The following is a 4,432-nucleotide window of genomic DNA, read 5'->3' as shown; positions in this document are numbered from 1 at the left end:
AAGTTCAATGGTAATTCATGTATATAATGGTTGGAAAATTAAGGATGCATGAGAATTGAGAGTTGTGTTAGGTTTAAAAATAGAGAAAAGGGGCTAAAAGTTTGTATTAAGCGGGAAGTATGGTGTCAAAACAGGAAGTGTGTGTAAGACACTTCCTGTTTTGGCAAAAGAATATAGTATCTGTTAACAATCTTAGCAAAATACTCACAGTTGAGTTTTTGTATATATATATATCAACTTTATGGCCAAACTTACCAATTGGTTTCATGCTAGGAATTCAACGGAGTGTTAAATAACAATCCAATTATGTAATCCCGCACTCATCAGAGAGAGCTAATATGGAATGAAATAAGGCAACTGCTCTCTATTGCATATATATATATATATGCACATATGCATATATATACATATAGATGTATGTACATATACGTGTGTATATATATGCATATATATATTATTTATATTATTTTATATATATATATATACATATATTAGGGTTGTTAGATAAATTTGTTCATTATTTTTCTACAAGGCATTCCATCATTAAATGTGTGAAACGAGACAAAATTTATTAAAATTTCAAACACAATAAACAAAAATTGTTGGAGGAAGAATAGAACTACAAGAAATAAAAACATTATGAGGAAATATTTTCCATGTAAATTCAAAGAAACATTGGAAAGAATTACAATAGAAAACAAATGAATTTATCCAACAACCAGTGTGTGCATGTGAGTGTATGTATGTATGTATCTGTCTCTGTGTGTGTTTGTACTTGTCTCCAACCATTATTGGTTTGTTTACGCTCCCATAGCTCAGCAGCTCAGTTAAAAAGAATCACTAGAATAAGCACCAGGGATGGAGGGGGGGAGGGGTAATTTGTGCAAATAAAGCCTTCAAGGCCCTCCAGCATGACCATGGTCAAATGAGTGAAACAAGTGAAAGATAAATTAATACCCCAAGACATTTTGTCTGAAACTTTGCCATACCACCACCACCACCACCACCACTACCACTACCACTACTACTACTACCAGCCTCATACAACCTGAGTGATCTGTTTGAAAGGTTGCTTGTTAAAGATCACTGAACAGAATGATATAGAATGAGGTGGACAAAGAACGACTGACACTTGAACATGTGGCAATCAATACAGGGCTTGTTAGTGTTTGTAACTGGATGAGAAATATACTAAGTCAAAACAAACTAACAATTGATCTGTATCTAAATATTAGCATAACAAACACAGTATATGGTAACATGTGGGATGACTTAGAGTTGCAGTTTATTCCCAGGTCAGCTCTGATAAAGCATATTTAGGATTAAAGATATTCCGTGTGTCATGGTATATACTTAGGACTATATTATCCAATGTTTTGTTTTTTTCTGTTTGGGATTGTTATTTGATACGGTAAAGTATGATTTGAGGTGGTTTGGGCTACCATTTCTAGCACTTTTGGGCAACCTTTAAGTTAACGCCTCAGGAGACGAATGCCATTATTGTTAGTTTTTTTTTTCTTTTTTCTTTTTGACCACCGAATAAACTTTCTGTTGCAAATAATGATTTCAAATTTTTTTCCACAAGGGCAGCTTGGGGGAGGGGGATTAAATCGATTACATCGACTCCAGTGCGTAACTGGTACTTATTTAATCGACCCCGAAAGGATGAAAGGCAAAGTCGATCTTAGCGGAATTTGAATTCAGAACGTAGCGACGGGTGAAATACCGCTAAGCATTTCGCCCGGCACACTAACGATTTTTCCAGTTCGCCGCCTTCTTTCTGTTGCAAATAATGAAATGGCAAAAAAGTGAAGATGCATTTTTAATTTGTATTTTTTTTTTCGGGCAAAAAATGCAGAGTTATGGGCCTTGCCCAATACCACACTCCATTATACAAAGGTAGAATGATAAATGTTTTATTTGATTAACATGTATGAAAAAAATTTTAAATGCTGTGCTTTGAGGTAGGTGCAGTTAGTGGTGATTGACAAGATGCAGCCAACTGTTACATTCAGAAACTTTATAGTTTGGAGTTAGACAATAAAGAGTTATCGTTAGTTTTTTTGTTTGGTGTTTTAAAATAAGCTGTTTTCCAGAACATTCTGTTTAAAGAAAATAAGAAATAACATAGCCTATAGTATAAATGGATTTTATCTGTTTGGCTAGATCGGTAGAAGTACTTAAAATACAGAGTAAAATATGAGAATAATATGAAACATAGATTTTAAAATCATAATAAAAATAAAACTTAGAAGATGCCGCTGGTGTCTGTGTGGTTGAGAAGCTTACTTCCCAACCACGAGGTCTTGGGTTCAATTCCACTGTTCGGCACATCGGATAAGTGTCTTCTGCTATAGCCCCGGACCGACCAAAGCTTTATGAGTGGATTTGGGCGACGGAAAGTGAAAGAATCCCTTCTTATACACGTATGCATAATTTATGTATGTATATGCAAGTGAACGTGTGTTGTGTTTTCCCCCATCACAGCCGGTGCTGGTTTGTTTTCGTCTCCGTATTCTAACGTTCTCAACAAAAAAGAGACAGATAAAGTAACAAAATTAGGTTTTCTGTCGATTTGTTCGACTAACCCTTCAAGGTAGTGCCCCAGCATGGCCGCAGGCTAACGACTGCAAGAAGTAAAAGATAAAAGATTAAACCTAAAGGGTAAAGAAAATTATATAAATGGACAAAGATGCACATAATTAAAATGAAAGCAGCTTTGAGTATTTAAGAAATGAAAATAAAAGTGGTGGTGGTGGTGGTGGTGGTGGTGGGGAGGACATCGCGTCTATTCTTCCACTTACACGTATGATTTGGTGACATCTGTTGAGTAGTGATTATTGATTTTTCTTGCACTAGTTTGAAGTGTGATTTTCGGAAAGGTGTAACTTCTATTATACGCTTACAGTTCATACATTTACATTTACCATTATGATAACTAATATTATTCATAGAGTTGTTTAGACATTTGTTTTTCATAAAGTAATGAGGTTTAATAACAAACAATGAGTCTAGTACATTGTGACTGTGGTAAGAAGTTTGCTTCCCAACCACATGGTTCCGGGTTCAGTCCCATTGCATGGCATCTTGGGTAGGTATTTTCTATAATAAATCCGGGTACGATCAAGGCCTGTTGAAGCAGAAACTGAAAGAAGCCCGTCGTGTGTATGTGTCTGTCCCCTACCACCGCTTGACAACCAGTATTGGTGTGTTTACGTCCCCATATCTTAGCAGTTCGGCAAAAGAGACCAATAGAATAAGTACTAAGCTTTAAAAAATAAGTCCTAGGGTCGATTAGTTCGACTAAAATCCTTCAAGGCGGTGCTCCCGCATGGCCGCTGTCAGATGTCTGAAACAAATGAAAGATAAAAGGTGTGTTGTGTGTGTGTGTGTGTGTGTTAGTCCACAGCTCGACAACAAATTGACAACAGTTTGACAGCGTGTGCTGGTTTCTTTACGTCCTCGTAACTTAGCGGTCAGGCAACTGGAGCCAATATACTAATGACCAGATTTACAACAAAATAGGTACTGATACCGCAGCCCAGTACCTCAAACAAGTAAAAATAAATAATAAGATTCATTTCTAAGATAGCTGATGTCTTTAAGGCGGCGAGCTGGCAGAATCGTTAGTACGCGGGGCAAAATGCCTAGTGACGTTTCGTCCGTCTTTACGTTCTAAGTTCAAATTCAGCCGGCGTCGACTTTGTCAGTCATTTCTTCGAGATCGATAAAACAAGTACCACTGGAATCGATGTAATCGATTTATCCACACACACACACCCTCCTGAAATTGCTGGCCTTGTGCTAAAATTTGAAACCCATAGTTGATGTCTTATTAATTATAGGGGAGATAACTGTGATAACTAGGGGGTCTTTATTTAAAAAAAATTTTTTTATCGTTTTATCAGCAGAGATAATGAAATAAAAATAGAAATTTACCCTAAATGCTTGTAGCAGCGGAAACTTTCTTAAAGGCACCCAGGTGGTAGTGTTATAACAAGTGACAGATAACTAAACAAGTTTGTTTTTGCCATCATAGGCTCAGGCATGATTGTGTAGTTAAGAAGTTTGTTTACCAATCACATTCGTTTCAAGTTCAACTCCTACTGAATTTCACCTTGAACTAGTGTTCTAAATCCTCAGGTTAATCATAGCTTTGTGAGCAGGTTTGGTAGACAGAAACTGAAAGAAGCATATTGGTGGGTGTGTAAGTGAGTGCATTGTCTCCTTATCTCCATATTGTGTAATTGTGATATAACCTAATCATCAAATGTTACCAACATGTGCGCTGTGTGGTTTATTCCCATTCTTTCATGCAGAGATGTCCACCCATGAGAAAATATTATCTTGCTCGGAATCAGGTGGAAGTTTAGCGACAAGACGTGCTCTGGCTTGGAGAAAATCTGCCTCAATGAAATCCGTCTGACCCATG

This window comes from Octopus bimaculoides, chromosome 4 (assembly GCF_001194135.2).
Source record: "Octopus bimaculoides isolate UCB-OBI-ISO-001 chromosome 4, ASM119413v2, whole genome shotgun sequence".
Lineage (NCBI taxonomy): Eukaryota > Metazoa > Mollusca > Cephalopoda > Octopoda > Octopodidae > Octopus > Octopus bimaculoides.
The sequence above is the reverse complement of the archived record's forward strand: the minus strand, read 5'-3'. Positions refer to the sequence as shown.